The sequence below is a fragment of the Carettochelys insculpta genome, chromosome 11, assembly GCF_033958435.1.
Source record: "Carettochelys insculpta isolate YL-2023 chromosome 11, ASM3395843v1, whole genome shotgun sequence".
NCBI classification, from domain to species: domain Eukaryota; kingdom Metazoa; phylum Chordata; order Testudines; family Carettochelyidae; genus Carettochelys; species Carettochelys insculpta.
This window is the reverse complement of record NC_134147.1, coordinates 16240458-16256555: the sequence shown is the minus strand read 5'-3', so window position 1 is coordinate 16256555 and position 16098 is coordinate 16240458. Positions and strand designations below refer to the sequence as shown.

The 16098-nt window shown below is 50.2% G+C and overlaps 1 pseudogene; it reads right to left on the bottom strand.

Annotated features, from left to right (window-relative positions):
• Positions 1-15654: 15654 nt before the first annotated feature.
• On the bottom strand, positions 15655-15830 carry LOC142019405 (U2 spliceosomal RNA; annotated as a pseudogene).
• Positions 15831-16098: the final 268 nt, after the last annotated feature.

The following is a 16098-nucleotide window of genomic DNA, read 5'->3' as shown; positions in this document are numbered from 1 at the left end:
CTCTTCTGTTGCTTTGCTGTGGTAGGATTTGGGGATTAAAAAGCTCTAGCTGTCTTAGCTCCCATGCCCCAGCACAGGTGGAAAAGCTTCTCAATGCCCAGCTCTCTGCTCCCCTCCCCTGGATCAGCTGGAACTGACCCTACATAGACTCCTCTCACTCACCTGTTTTGGACACAGGTGTTCCAGCTGACGCTCCCCTGCTTTTGCTCCCTCTAATTCCCACGCCCCAAGCTCCTTATTCCTCTACCAGACACAGCCACTCTAGCAGTTTCTTCCTGCAGATACTCATGGAACAGTGTCTGACTCATGCTCCCTTCCCTTCTGGTCCCGGACCACCTGAAGAACTCCTCTTACAAAAGCAACGAGGGGTCCCGTGGCACCTTATAGACTAAGAAATGTATGAGCATAAGCTTTCGTGGGCAAAGACCCATTTCATCAGATGCAGACCCACTTCATCCTCTTGCAAAAGGAGGAGAGGGTGACGACACTCAGTGATGCTCCAGCCCAGGATGGGCACTGGGGGATAACCTTCCAGCAAAGCCACATCAGACATGGGAAGGATGAGGGAGTCAGGAACACAAAGCATCTTCCTCAGATAGGGATTACAAGGGGAGGGTGAAACCCCCAGCAAACCCCTGCCTTATCTGCAGAGGGGAGAACATGGGTAGAAGCCCCTAGTGAAGGCACTGGGAAGGAACTACAGACGGATGTATTTTGGGTAGGGGCTGCGCATTCCCAATTCATGAGATTCATCTCCCTTCAGTTACGTCTTGTAAAGACTGCTCCATCCTTGATTCTTGACTGGACAGAACATCTGCCTCCCAACTCCACCCTGCAGAGATCAACCATCACCCCCAGTTCCAATCTCACTGCACCTCTATCATGTCCTCGAATCCCCCAGACATCCCCACCCTGAGCTCAACAACCATGAGGATTTACCGATACCCCTGAATGCTACCCCACTGTTACTCGCTTTCCAAGCCCTGGACTCACCCACCTGATACATGTAGAGCCTTCTGCTGATGCCCCTCAATGCTAAGCTGCATTTTCATTGCTAACCCTGAGCTCACCCAGAACAACTTCACTGATGGCCCTCAGTACCAACCCTCATCTCCTGCGCTAGCCAAGCCCAGTGTTCCTGCTACAACTCTACCAAAGTACCTCTCTCTCAACCCACAGTCCCTCTACTATCTTGGCTCTAGGCTCTTTGCCCTGTCCCCACATCTCTACCAATGCCCCTCTGCTAGCCCAGCTGTGGGCTTTCCGGGGCCATGTGTAAATCTGGGTAGGTATTTAGAGAAAAGGAGCCCTCTTTGACATCTACTGGCAAATTGGAGGGGAGAGAGAAAACGAGCAGAGATTTCACTGTCATGGATGATTTCCACCTGGCCAACGTGATCAATTTTGTCTATTTTGGTTTAAACTGAATGTGAATTGTGGTTGTAGGTGTAATTAAATATTATTTGCCTGACTGCACAATGAACGGGGAGAAGAATTATAGTGAGTATGCCCTACTAAGGGGTCACCCTTTCCCATACCTCAGATTCCAATCACTAACCCTAACTGTGAGACAAATGAAACACTTGGGTTTTGTTGGGGGGGTTGTTGGAGTTGCTTGAGCCTTTCTCTGTGCAGGTTGTATGGTATAATAATAGAGCAGAGTGTACGCCATAGTCAGTCTTCTCCTGCTATGCTGCTAGCTATGGGAGCTGGAATCACTACGGGAGCTGGAATCACTGAGAGCTGGATTATGTTATAAGGTCTCAGAACCCAGCCTTCATATTGGGTCTGAAGACAGCAGTGCCTGGGAGAGAGGCTGTCCTGGGAACAGTACTAACTTCTGACGGCTAAACAAGAGTGGGGGACAGCAGGAGGAAAAGGAGGCAAGTTGTGTGGTAAGGAAATATGTGTTCAGAGGACTTACAGGTGGGGAAACTGAGGTAAGGGAAATTGCCCAAGATATTGTGGAAGAGGATTTTGCTTAGTATTCATTTGGCATGTAGTAGACTTATTGTGTCCCGTATTAATGCTGTTCCTTCCTTTTGTAGGTTTTCTTTGTTTCCTACAGACTTACTGAGGCCTTATGAGAAGGGAAGATCTGAATGTTAAGGATACCTAGGGGGATTCCCCAGGCTTCTGGGTGGGAGCTTGAGCCAATGTGCTTGTTAATTTCAAGAGGAACCTCTAGCTATTCCAGTCAAGCCCTTGCTGCTATTGACAACACCTGGCAGAAGGGGCTGGTCTCTATGCAGTGATCACAGTGTAGGACTTCAAGGGAGTTTGTGTGACTTTTTTTCTATTAATGAAAACTAGGTGTTTTATTTGGGACTAATTCTGTTAAATAGATTGATTAATTATATTGTTAACTTTCTTACTGCCACCAAAGGGCTTATTAAAGCCCGGGGAGTCTGGAGTACAAATATGTCATGATGGCCCTGCTCAGAATCCTACATGACAGTATTGGTCAGCCATGACTTCAGAGGTAGGTCTGTGCTGAGAGGCCCTTGCAGGAGAAAACTCTAAATGACTGTGAAGTAGAATTATACATTGTCAGGTTTTATGTTTCTAGACAGAACTGTAGAAAATGGTGACTGTTTACAGGACCAAACTGATGTAATTTTATTTTTGAATTGCTACTTTGATTTATTTATTTATTTATTTTAAAGAGAAACAGCAGCCAGCTGCCCTTCCACTAAACTCATGTGAAAGGTTCTAGTTTTGTTTGGCCAGGTTAGTTCAGCTCAATGGTGAATGTGTGGTCTGTCCAAATGTAACTCCAGTGTCTAAGGCCGCATCTACACTAGCAAGTGTATATGAATTTGAATATGAAGGTTAATTCTGAGCATTCCCTCTGTAGACCGTTGTTAAAGATCTGAAAGTTTGTGTTCTACTGAAAAGGGACTTTAACACTGGTCTACAGAGGGAATGCTCAGAACTAACATTCATATTTAAATTCGACACACTAACATGTGGTTTGAACAGGGACAGCAATTACCTGGCCCATTATAAGGACTCTTTTATATACTTTGATGTTCTATGCGTCACTGAGGTAGCCGTGTTAGTTTGTGCCTTCAAAAACAACAAGAAGTCCTGTGGCACCATATAGACTAACAGATATTTTGGAGCATAAGCTTTCATGGGCAAAGACCCACTTCATCAGACACGTGAGATGTTGTTGATGTTTTATCTAAATCTTAACTTCTGCACCCCACCTCACCCCCACCCCCGCCACCGTGCCTCTGCTTTTCTGATTTGTCAACCTTGATAACAATTTTTGGATCTCTGTGCTTAATATAGTGAGTCTGTTCTGGTATGGCTATGATCAGAAGAGTGGGTCTGTCTCACAAAAACTCATCACCTAATAAATTATTTTGTTAGCCTTTAAAGTGCTACGACTGCTTTTTTGTTTTGATAGAATACAGAATAACACGGCTACCTCTCTGTCGCTTTTCTGGTGTTGTCTTAGACACCTAAAGATCTAAGAAGTTAGATCCTGAAATCTTGAAATAATGTCCAGATAAACCTTGAACAGAGTCGCCTGAAATACCTGCTGTTTTGGAACTTCAGAACTCACAGTCCCTCAACACCAGCTGAAGTGTGGAAAGCGAGAGCTCAGGAAATTGCCAATCTTCTCGTACCCAGAGTTCCATCTTCCCATCCCTTCCTGTTTAGATGGTTGCTGTCTGACTGCAGAGCTCCATGCAGGGCAATAACTGCAGAGTTTGGGTGTCAGTGCTGGCCTAGGAAGACACCCCCTGCCTCATGCATAGTACAGAAAGAAGCCAGGATGTTCTGAGCCCCTTGGCTGAAGGCTGGACAGTGCAGGGAACGATGCTGCCTAACAGTGGAAGACTGGATGAGAAATTGCGTGGGGGGAATAAATAGCGAATGGGAGCCTCTCATGGAAAGTCCCTTGTCCAATGCCCTGGTCTCTTATACAGTAAATCCTCTATTTTGTGGACCCCAATTTAGGGGACTTCAGGAACAACGGACATCGGCCAGCCCCCCGCTCCACCCCATTGTTCCTGAAGTCCACTAAATCCACCAGGCCCTCCCGCCCCCAAGCCATTCGCCACAGTTGGAAGAGCCTCTGCGGCCGCCTGCACATCTGCTGGACCCACCGCAAGCTCTTCCCACCGGCGTGGGGCACGTACGCGGGCAGATGGCACTCGGGTCCGTGCCCCAAGCCTGGCAGGAGGAGCACATGGCAGTGGCTCCAGTGAGTTCTCTTCAAGTAGTGAGTTGGTGGCATTTATCTGGGGGGCCACGGAGGGCCTGGCTGGGGAGGGCGCTATGTAATGCTGAACAGACTTGCGGGCTTAAGCGACACCCCTTCCCCGCATTTGTGCGTTGGATGGAGGGTTTATGGTACTGACCCAAGGGAGAGGGATCGCCCCCGCCATAAGCGGCTTCGGACTCACCCCGGTCCCCCCCTCCCGCTCACAATCCCGTAGCACAGCACAGAGGGGCCGGAGCGCCCAGGCTTCCCCCTGCAAAGGGGCTCTGCCCCCAGGCCGGTGCCTGTGAACTGCACCAGCCGCTGGTTGTCCCCTGTGGGGTCACCCCCGCAGCGCTGCCTGCTCTCGCTGTCTCCGGTACGCAGCCCCACAGCCCGGGGCTGTATAGTTCCTTTGCTGCCCTCTGGTGGTAGCGGCGCCCCCTAGCAGCCCACCAGCGAGCGCAGCGCACGCGCAATAGCCTCACACAGCCCCGGCGACTCAAGGTGGGCGCCGCGCCTGCGCGCTTTGAAACCACCCCGCCCCCATTCCGCGCTGATCTCATATTGGCTCGGGCGGCGAAGGGGCGGGGCACGTGCTACCGAACGCGGCCGCGCCCGGAGTGACGTGAGGCGCGAGTGAGGTGCGGGCTGGGTCTGCTTTGCACCGCCTGCGGGTGAGGGGCCCAGGCTCGGTGACGCTCTGACTCTCTCCCGGTGGCTGAGCCCCAGGCTGCACCCCCTGCACCCCCACCCCCCCAACGGCCGAGCCCCAGGCTGCTCCCCTCTACATCCCCCCACCCCCAACGGCCGAGCCCCAGGCTGCTCCCCTCTACACCCCCCCACCCCCAACGGCCGAGCCCCAGGCTGCCCCCCTTGCACCCCCACCCCCCAGCGGCTGAGCCCCAGACTGCTCCCCTCTACACCTCCTGGTGGCTGAGCCCCAGGCTGCTCCCCACCATACCCCCCACCCCCCAATGGCTGAGCCCCAGACTGCTCCCCTTGCACCCCCAGCGGCTGAGCCCCAGGCTGCTCCCCTCTACACCTCCCGGTGGCTGAGCCCCAGGCTGCTCCCCTCTACACCCCCACCCCCCAACGGCCGAGCCCCAGGCTGCCCCCCTTGCACCCCCACCCCCCAATGGCTGAGCCCCAGACTGCTCCCCTTGCACCCCCAGCGGCTGAGCCCCAGGCTGCTCCCCTCTACACCTCCCGGTGGCTGAGCCCCAGGCTGCTCCCCTCTACACCCCCACCCCCCAATGGCCGAGCCCCAGGCTGCCCCCCTTGCACCCCCACCCCCCAATGGCCGAGCCCCAGGCTGCTCCCCTCTACACCCCCCACCCCCCCAACAGCTGAGCCCCAGGCTGCTCCCTTGCACCCCCATGCCCTGGTGGCTGAGCCCCAGGCTGCCCCCCTTGCACCCCCACCCCCCAGTGGCTGAGCCCCAGGGTGCCCCCCCAACACCCCCCACCCCCTCAATGGCTGAGCCCCAGGCTGCCCCCCCTACACCCCCCACCCCCCTGGTGGCTGAGCCCCAGGCTGCCCCCCTTGCACCCCTACCCCCCGGTGACTGAGCCCCAGGCTGCCCTCCTTCTAACCCCCTTGACCCTCCATCTCCTCGTGGCTGAGCCCCAGGCTACCGTCCCTCTGAGCCACTCCCTGGAACACCCCACCAGGTGGTCAAGCCAGGCTATTCTCCTGAAGTCCCCGTACTGCTTAGGGTGGGGCCTTGTCTCTGCAGTGGAGGGGGGCTGTCAGGGCTCTGGCTCACCTGTCCCCAAGCGGAGACTGGCTCTGACTTGGGGAACAGAGAGCTCTGGCCCAAGAGCTGCGTTGGCCGCTTGAAGTGTCCCTTCAGAGCACGAGGTGGGGCGGTGCTCGTGTGATTGGTGCGTGAGATGTGTAGTGCTTTCAACTTTTGTTCAGCCCAGGCAGACCTGCCTTGGGATGCCCTGTCTCCAGTGGCCCCTTCCTGCGTCTTCCAGTCATTGCTCCTACCTCTCCCTCTGGGGAGGTAGGGGGAGGCTTAGAGGTGGTGCAGGGAATTGGCCAGGAGGTGACTGAGCAGTGCCAGCATATCCTGGCAGAAAGGAGCAGTGGGCATGTGACCATGCATTGTCCCCTCACCTATGTGATACTTCTGGTAGCGTCCTGTGGGCAGGTGGACTACCTGCTCCTGTCACTGTACTGAGTGGCTACAATGAAGTACTAGGATGGTATCAAAACAAAAAAGAAGTCCAGTAGCACTTTAAAGACTAACAAAATAATTTATTAGGTGATGACCTTTTGTGGGACAGACCCACTTCTTCAGATCATAGCCATACCAGAACAGACTCAATATTTAAGGCACAGAGAATCAAAAATAGTAATCAAGGTTGACAAATCAGAAAAATTATTACCAAGGTGAGCAAATCAGAGAGCAGAGGGGCAGAAGGAGGAGGGGAGCGTAAAGAATTAGATAAAGCAAAGTATGTAAAAGAGCCCCTATAATGAGCCAGAAAATTGCCAACCTGGTTCAAACCACGTGTTAATGTGTCGAATTTGAATATAAAAGAGAGCTCAGCAGCCTCTTTTTCCAAACTGCTGTGAAAGTTCCTTTTCAGTAAAACACAGACTTTCAGGTCATTAACAGAATGGCTCACTCCATTAAACTGCTGGCTGACAGGTTTGTGAATCAGGAGTGTTTTTATGTCTGTTTTATGCCCATTAATTCTTCGTCTTAGAGAATTTGAAGTTTGTCCAATATACAAAGCATCTGGGCATTGTTGGCACATGATGGCATATATTATATTAGTTGAGGAACATGAGAATGTGCCCATGATTCTGTGAATAACCTGGTTAGGTCCAGTGATGGTATCTCCAGAATAGATATGTGGAGAAAGTGGGCAGCGGGCCTTGTTGCAAGGAAAAGTTCTAGGATTGGTGTTCCTGCGGTATATATTGTGGATATTGGTGAGAATCCTCATCAAGTTGGGAGGTTGTCTGTAGGAGAGAACAGGCCTGTGACCTATGGCCTTCTGGAGTGTGGCATCCTCATTAAGGATAGGTTTTAATAATGTGTTGCAGTGGTTTGAGTTGGGGGCTGTAGGTAATGACCAGTAGTGTTCTGTTCTTGGCTTTTTTGGGCCTATCTTGGAGTAGCTGATCTCTGGGTATTCGTCTGGCCCTGTCAATTTGTTTTTTTTTTAATTTTTCCTGGTGGGTAATTCAGGTTTATGAATATTTGGTAAAGATGTTGTAGTTTTTGGTCTCTGTCATTAGGATCAGAGCAAATGTGATTGTACCTAAGGGCTTGACTGTAAACAATGGATCTACTTGTGTGTGCAGGATGGAAGCTAAAAGCGTGTAGGTAAGTATGGCGATCAGTGGGTTTCCGGTAGAGTGTGGTACTGATCAGGCCATCCTTGATTTGTACTGTAGTGTCCAGGAAATTTATTGCTTGTGTGAAGTAGTCGAGGCATAAGTTGATGGTTGGGTTCTGATTGTTAAAGTCTCTGTGGAATTCTTCTAGAGTCTCTAGACCATGGGTCCAAATCATAAAGATGTCATTGATGTATCGTAAGTAAAGGAGGGGTAATAGGCGACGAGAGCTGAGGAATCTTTGTTCCAGGTCAGCCATAAATATATTAGCATATTGTGGGGCCATGCGGGTGCCCATAGCAGTTCCACTAATCTGGAGGTGTAAATTGTCCCCAAATTGGAAATAATTGTAGGTGAGAACAAAGTTACAGAGGTCAGACACCAGATTGGCTGTGGTGACATCAGGGACGGTATTCCTGATCGCTTGTAATCCGTCTTCGTGTAGACTATTAGTGTACAGGGCCTCTACATCCATGGTGGCAAGGATGGTGTTGTCAGGAACTTATATATTTTTTATATATATATATATATATATATATATATATATATATATATATATATATATATGCTTATATCGCTTCCGCTGGCCCCCAATGCTCCTCCGTCCTTCCTCCAATTAGGAAAACAGAATCTGGTGTGGAAGGCGCTGATCAGGCATCCAAACCACGTGACCAGTTCAATGAAGTTGTTGATGAATGATAATTTTTTCAATGCTGGTCATGTTTGACTCTTCCAGGATGCTAGTGTTTGTGCGCCTATCCTCCCAAGAGATATTTAGGCTTCTCCTGAGGCAACGTTGATTATATTGTTTAAGTGCCTTCAAATGATTCTTGTACGCTGTCCAGGTTTCACAAGCATACAGTAGCATTGGAACAACTACTGCATGGTATACAAGGAACTTTATCTTGGTATAGATGTCCTGGTTCTCAAAGACCTTTTGTCTCAGGTGGGTGAAAGCAGAGCTTGCATGGCTCAGATGATGTTAGATTTCCGCATCAATGTCGACTTCCAAAGATGACTTCCAAGGCATGGGAAGTGCTCCACATTTTCCAGCAGTTCTCCACTGACTTCTCCAAAGGAAGAAAAGTGAATTCATGAAGTAGGATTTGCCTTCAAGAACGAACTGACAAAGATCCCGTCTGAAGCCCGTGTCAGCCTCAATGATCATCACATGACTCTCTGCTTAAAGCTTGCCAAAAAGCGACGGGCAACTCTCATCAGTGCTTATGCACCAACTCTAGATACCAAAGATGATGTGAAGGAAAAGTTCTACGCCCAACTGGATACAGTCCTGAAATACATACCCCAAGAACACAAGATTATTCAGGGTCGGAAGAGACGCGGCTCTCTGGCAGACTACCCTTGAGAAAGGAGGCATCAGGAACAACAACTCCAATGGAGTGCTCCTCCTTACAAAATGTGTGGAACACGAGCTAGTCACCATGAGCACCCTGTTCCCCCAGAAAAACAAATTTCAAATCTCCTGGCAACATCCTTGATCGAAGCACTGGCACCTCATAGGCTATGTCATCATCTGCGGTTGGGATCAGCGTGATGTTCTCACGCATGCAAGGACTAGTGCTGATGGCTGCTGGACTGATCGCTGCCTTATTCGATCCACAATGGCAATTAAGATTGTCACCAAATGGAGAAGTCAGAGGAAATAGATCCGACAAAATATCAACATACAAGGCTTGAAGGACCCCATCTGATGAAGTGACTTCCAGATAGTGCGCCAAAGGAAGCTGCCAACAGTACACCCTGAAGATGTGGAAGAACACTGGTGTCAATTGAAAAATGCCATCACTGGAGCTTGTGGAGAAGCCATTGGCTACCAGACCTGGAAGCATCAGGACTGGTTGGATGAGAACGATGTGGAAGATGAGTGGTTAATTGAGGCAAAAAAGGAAAGCCTTTAGGGCCTGGCAAAGCACTGTCATTTGCACGATGAAGAGAGAAGCATATGCCAAGGCAGAAGTGCAGTATAGAACAAAGACTGAAAAACCGGTGAACTGAGAAGGTGTGAGAACTCCAGCATCTCGCGGACATCAAAATTACAAGAAGTTTCTTCAATGCTACCAGAGTTTTTTGTGGACCAAGAAACCATGGAATCAGTCCCCTGAGATCAAAGGATGGCACCTAACTCTTGAAAGACAATAAAGCCATTGCTTCTCACTCGAGGGACCACTATAACGAGCTCTTGAACCACCCTTCCACCATGGTCTTAGTATCCCTTGATCAAGTCCCTCAGCAACCCCCTAGAGACAATTTTGCAACACTTTCTACGCTGAGTGAGGACCAAGCTGCCATCAAAGCGATGAAGTGGAACAAGGTAACTGGACTAGATGGAATCGCCACTGAAGTCTTCAAGGAAGGTGGTCCAGAACTCCACAAACACCTCCTGATTCTCAAGATAGGGAGTAGATGCCACAAGATTTCAGAGATGCACTGATTGTCAGTCTTTTCAAGAAGGGCAGCAAGTCAGTCTGTGGATACTATCATGGCCTCTCCCTCCAGGCAACACCAGGGAAAATCTTAGCTCAAATACTTGCAAACCAGGTCCCGTCACTGTCAGAAGAAATTCTTCCAGAATCCCAGTGTGGCTTCTGATTGTTACAAGGAACAGCGGACATGATCTTCACTGCCTGGCAATTGCAAGAAAAATGTCATGAACACAACCAAGCTATAAGAGTTTCATCGACCTGACCAAAGCATTCAACTCAGTCAGTCATAGCGCCCTGTTCACCGTCCTCTCAAAGATTGGCTGCACCAAAAAATTTGTTAGCATTTTAAGGCTGCTTTATGACAACATGACTGCCACAGTATTGAGCAACAACGGCTCCCAAAGCAACCCCTTTTGAGGTCAAAACAGGAGTTGAGCAAGGCTGTGTCATTGCCCCATCACTGTTCTGCATCTTCATCACCATGACCCTTCACCTCATTGATGGCAAGCTTCCAGATGGTGTGAAGATTATCTATAGATGAATGGGAAGCTTTTCAATCTTGAGACTGAAGGCTAAAAGCAAGACCACCACCACCTCAGTCATGGAGCTCCAGTACGTGGATGACCATATGGTTGTTGCCTTTTCTCCCACAGCCCTTCCGACCATCTTCAGTGCCTTTGCTGAAGCATACTTGAATCTTGGCCTCACACTGAACATCAAAAAGACCTAGATGCTCCACCAACCTTCACTGACTGGACACTCTCAAGGAAATAAATTCTGTTACCTGGTCACACTTCCAGGGTAGTCTGTAAGCCTGGGACTGCAATAAGGAATGCAGGTAAACATCAGTCAGTCTAGATACTTCTGGCTCCCATCCCTGCAGTCTCTCTGCACTTTGTGATTATTAAGGGATTCTGTACTTGCTTGTAAAGTATTTGATAGAGACCCTGGGACATTAAATGACTAGTCCAACCCATGTAAGGAACTTGGTCCATATTTTTAAAGGTATTTAGGTGCCAAACTCCCATTGAAATCAGTGGAAATTAAGCATCTAAATACCTTTTGGCGGTCAGAGCTGGGCTTTTGTGGGTGAGTTAGGAACAGAATCTAGGACTTTGCATGCTCACTTCACTACCCCTACCTAATGAATTCGTAGTGCCCAAACTGTAGCTGAGGAGCCAATGAAGTGCAGTATGCAAGCCTCCTCCATCTCTGCATTCTCCACCTACCAGCTGGGGTGGAGCTCAGGAACCTCTGCCTTGCAGTGGGGTGGTGGGATAGGTGCTTTTGCCCAATGAGGAGGTGGTGGGCGTGGGTCACAGGGCTTCAGCCCTTTGGTGCGCACCTGTTGGGACTTGGGACTTTAGCAAAAGTGGGGCTGAAGCCCCAAGTAGTGGCTCCTGGCAGGTGGGCTCTGACTTTTGAACTTCTGGAGATTGCCATATGCAGCTCAGGCTACGTCAAGACTGCAGACATCTGTCGACCAAACAGACCGAGGGCACATCCAGACTGCCGATCTCTCAGGAGAGATCTGCTGAATGCGAGCATTCTGTCAACATCCCTGTAGACCTTGCTCCACAAGGAAGAAGGGATGTCTCAACAGAGGGAGGGTTTTCTGACATATGGCCTCACGCAACAGAACTGTTGGCAAAAGATAGGTAGATGTCACTCCCTCTGCTGAATATCTAACATCTAAGCAAAGCAGGAGCAAACTGTATTTACATAGACACACCTGGGATCTCTCCCCACTGCCAGCTAGCTTTAAGGGACTCGTTCCTTCAGGTCCTGCATACATGGATGCTCTGTAATATTTTTGTCCTAACTTCTTTGTGCTTTCTGAACAATGGCTGGTCCTCTGTAAATCCTGTCATAGCCCCTGGAAGACAGCAGAAATGCAAGTGCTGCAGTGAAGTCAAATGTTCTGGGATAAGTATAGTGCATTACAGCTTAAAACCTTGGTCTGGGAGCAGAGACGTTGATGCCTAGTCCTGAGATCTGCATGGAGGTGCTCACAAGGAGGCGAGTCAGGAGAGAGGCTGTTATGCAGGAGCTGGGACAGTAGACATGCCCCAACTTATTTTTCTTCCCTGGTCGTGTAGCTATCCTTCCTGCTGGGGCAGGGAAAGGCATGGCCTGGGGAAGAGAGGTGTTGTCCCAGTCCTTCCCCAGGCTTACAAGGAGGGTGTCACATGGCCAGTGGCCCCCATCTCACTTCTCACCAGTCACCTGTAGTGACATCTGATGGTACCTGTGGTGGTCCATCCCATAATGTGCTCTGCTTCTTGGGTGGAGAGTCATCCTTTGGTTTTGAATGTGTTAATATACCCATCACAAACTCTCTCCCCAGTGTGGTCTATGTTATCTGAGTGCTTGCCTTGGTGTGCTTGGGGTGGTTACTGGATCTGTAAAGGTAGATGTGGTAGGTGGGTTTCCTTTATATAGTTGTCTTGGTGGGGCTGACAGCCACTGCAAGACCTGGGGCAAGGTGTGAGGGGAGCTGCCTCCACTTCCCCAGCAGGGATGGAGCCTTGTGCAGAAGGGGTGGGGCCAAGGGCAGTCAGCTCTTAGCACAGCCTGGAGCACAGCACCAGCCCTGTATCCCCCGCTAGCCACGTGGAGCTGCGGAGTGACACTCCCACAGCATTTCAAAGGGGCCCATAGCTCCTGGCTGCTGCCAGTGCTACAAGCCTGAGTTGTTTATAGCAGGGGTGAGCAAACCTTTTACTCCCATCATCGTCAATAACCGTGGGCTCAGCACCCGTTGGTGTTTGATGCCTTTCTCACTGTTCCTTTCCATCGTTCCCTGTCCAGTGCGGACTTAGTTTCTGTAGACTATTTCTGCCCCAATCTACTATATCATCTACCCATTCTCTGTGGGGTCTGCCTTTTACTCTGCCCCCACCTTTTCATCCTTGCAACTAGCAGGACCCCCAACCTTTCTAGTGTAATCCAAACGGACATAAATTTCTGATCTGCCGATATGAAAAAAGACCCTTTTGGCACGTTTCAGAAAAGAAGTCTGCAGAGTATGAAAACGTTATTAATTGGTGTATAAATGTGAACACAGAAAAACAGTTACATTTCACCATTTTTAATGATAAGGATGAGCGTGAGACCCAGCAGCCAATTGTGCTGCACCCCACTTATGAAATGTCATGACCCCCCTGAGGGGACCTGCCCCCCACTTTGTGCACCCCTGCTCTGTGGGTTCCAGGCATTGGCAAACACTGACCTGTATGTACACTTGATTGCCCAAAGGGGAGTGCGTGAGGTGGCACCGGGGGGTTTTGGTGTTCAGGGAATATTAGGATTTTGGGGCTGTTGGCGCCTTGCAGGGCCAAGGCCTTTGACTGTATTTGTAATATACACTTACGGAGAGTGCACATAAATACTTCCTTGTTGATGATAGGAACATTTTTGCAGGTATACACTGGAACATTTTGTATAGACCTTAGTAATGGAGCCAGATTGAAACTTACCCCATGGGCAACTTATTTCACAGTTCAGGGCTTCTTTCACCTTGCTGTCAAACATTTGTTACTGACCACAGTTGGAGACAGGGATAGTGGAATTGCAGGAAACTCCTTTTTGTTGTTTTTGTGTAAACTCAAAGAAGCAGGGTAGAGTAAAGGGAGTTGGAAGCCCCCCTCTGGCTAATCTGCTGCAAAGGAGCCAAAGGACTGACTGGTTTCACCTCAAACCCATTATCAGCCAATAACAGAAAAGTCTGAAAGCCATTCAGCTGCATGTAGAGCTCAGTATAGACCGGTAGTCCCAAACCTTTTCATGCTCAAGATCATGTTCAAAATTTAAGGGCAACTCAAGATCTTCCTGCCCCTTCTCCCACCACCCCTCTCTCCATCGCTCAGTCTTTCCCACCTGTCCCTCACTTTTACTAGGTTGCGATGGGGGTTGAGGGTCAGGAGGGGAATTGGGGTACAGGAGGGGGTATAGGTGTTGGCTTTGGGAGGTGGCTCAGGGTGAGCCCTGGGGTGTGTAGGATGGGGTTGCTGCTGGCTCTGGGGGGTAGAGCTGAGTTGGGGTGTGCAGGAGAGCAGGGTTATAATTTGGGCATGAGGGGGATGGCTCTGAGGAAGGGTCAGGTCAGGGGCAAGAATGCAGGGGTGCTGGTTCTGACGAGGGGCCAGAGCTGGGGTGGGGATGCAGAGGGAGTGCTGGCTCTGAGGAGAGGGCTGGGGGTTGTGGTGCAGGCTCCTGTTGATTAGCAGTTACTACTGGTGGCTCCAGGTCGGTGAGGCAGGGCAGGTGAAGCAGGCTCCCTTCCTGCCCCAGTCCTAGGCTAGAGCCCTGTGCCGATACAAATGTCTCCCCGCAAATAGACATCAGTGCCTGCTGATCTGCAGGGCTGTCCTCCCAAGAGCCACTCCAGCGAAGGAGAGGAGTGTGGAGCCACCACTACTTGCTCCCTTTCCTTCACACACACACCGGGCAGCCCTGGCCATTCCTGAGCCTGGACTGGCGGCATGTGAACCGGATGGGCTGGGAGCCTGCAGAGTGCTGAGCGCAATGGACTGGGAGACCCCCCCAGGATCGACCATGTGATCGGGCTCAGCTGGTTGGTAACTATTGATTTAGACTCTTCTGGTAGTTCTCTGAACCTGTCTGCGAGAGGGGTCACAGGTCTGTGTTTAGGAGACAACTGGGTGAATTTTGTTCTTAGGTAGAAGATCAGTGACGGATGGGCCCAGGTGCCCAGGGTTGTCCCTGTCGATGTGCAGAACGCACAGCCGTGTGGAACACCATGAATTTTTGGGGTATTAACTTGCCCCAGATTTCATGGTGCCCTATGGAGCTACGTGCTATATGTGAGCTCTGGTGCCGTCCCCTTCATGGGCTCAGCACTGGGGCTCAGGGAGCCACCATCCCCCTGCTGTCCACTGCCCAGAACTCTGCCCTGGTCTGACAGCCTCATCTCCTAGCTGTACCTGCTGCCCCCCAGCCTCTCCCTGCTCACCAGGCAGCAGTGCGTGGTGTAAGTGTGGGCCTGAGGACTCAGGTGGTGCAGGGGGCAGCTGCGAACTGGTGGCTGGAGGGAGGTGGTGGTTTCCCCTTCAAAGCACTCCTCCTTGGTGGGCTGTGCAGCCAGCTCCTGCCTCACCTGAGTCTTCCAGCCTGCTGCTGCTTGCCCCTCCCATCTGCTCCCCTAAGGCTGCAGGTGAGCCTCCCTCCTAGGGTTGTTGATGGTGTATGGCCTGGGAGAGTTGGCAACCCCCTTTCTCCCAGAGCTTCTGCCTGCACAGGCCCCCCTCCTTCCACAAAGTGGCCACTTCCTCCATGGGGAGGGTACAGGTGCTGGGCTGGGTAGGGCACCAGCACTGGTAGGGATGGGCCTACAGGTGTCCTGCAACACTTCATAATAAAACCGCCACATTGGCCCCCTACTAGTGCAGTGGGTATTTTTCTAATCTGGAAAAGTCCAGGCTAGTCTGATACCTCGTGCTTGTGTAGGTGGGGGATTTAGGCACAGAGAAGTCCAAGGTAACAGAGGGCTGGATATAGATCTCCAAAGTCACAAGGTGGTCCCCACAGCAGTTCTGCATCTTAGAAAGAGGGACACCAGACCTTAAAACAGCACACTCTCAAAACAGCTCAGCTGTTTTCCACAGTCTGCCTGAGGGGAGGTGTCCTGGTTCTGCTATACCGGGTCGATGCGTGGAGTGGATGGAGCAAGCTCCTGTTTCATCTCCCTGTTCCAAAAATCCTTTTAATACATAGTCCTCAGGTAGAGCACATATCAGATATTAAACTGACAAGAACAGGGTTAAAATTTATTAAATCTAATGTTAAATTATCCAAAGTACAGGTTTAATAAAAAGATGTTGTACATCTGAATATGCTTAAGTTGCCCAAAAGTATGAAGTTTTGATTTAAAACGTCACAAAATATATAGTGTATAATCTGCAGTATTCCAAATTAGGGTTAATAAATATAATGATGCAGTTCAAATATCAACATCCAAACATTTGGCATCCTAACTCACAAAAAGTTAGGCTAAGAGCAGCTTGTTGAAGGCAAATAAGGGTAAATTATCCCTTAGTAGTTAAGAACATCAGCTATATT